Genomic DNA, 515 nt, shown 5'->3' with positions numbered 1-515 from the left:
AAATAAGTGGCTTCCCTTGAGACAGGATTACAGCATCTGGCCCTAAGTAATAAAGCATCAATTTAAATACCCACTAGTCTCTTAAAATAGCAAGGCTATTGAGGATCATAATCTGTTTATTCATCCTTACCCCCCAGAAAATTATCAGTAAGGTGTGAATAAAAAGGGAGGCCAAGGTAGGTGGATCACCTGAGGTCAGGAGTTCGTAGACCAGCCTGGCCAACAAGGTGAAACCCTGTCTCCACTAAAAATACAAAAATTAGCCAGGTATGGTGGCAGGTGCCTGTAATCCCAGCTACTAGGGAGGCTGAGGCAGGAGAATCACTTGAACCAAGGAGGTGGAGGTTGCAGTGAGCCAAGATCGCACCATTGCACTCCAGCCTGGGGGACAAGAGTGAGATTTCATCTAAAAAAAAAAAAATCACATATGACCCATGCCTTCAGCAATACTAAAAGAGATTACCATAACATTCAATATACCTGTCACTAAAGAAATAAAACCTAAACCCAACAGA

This window comes from Mandrillus leucophaeus, unplaced genomic scaffold (genome assembly GCF_000951045.1).
Source record: "Mandrillus leucophaeus isolate KB7577 unplaced genomic scaffold, Mleu.le_1.0 Scaffold802, whole genome shotgun sequence".
In the NCBI taxonomy this organism is placed as follows: Eukaryota; Metazoa; Chordata; class Mammalia; order Primates; family Cercopithecidae; genus Mandrillus; species Mandrillus leucophaeus.
The sequence above is the reverse complement of the archived record's forward strand: the minus strand, read 5'-3'. Positions refer to the sequence as shown.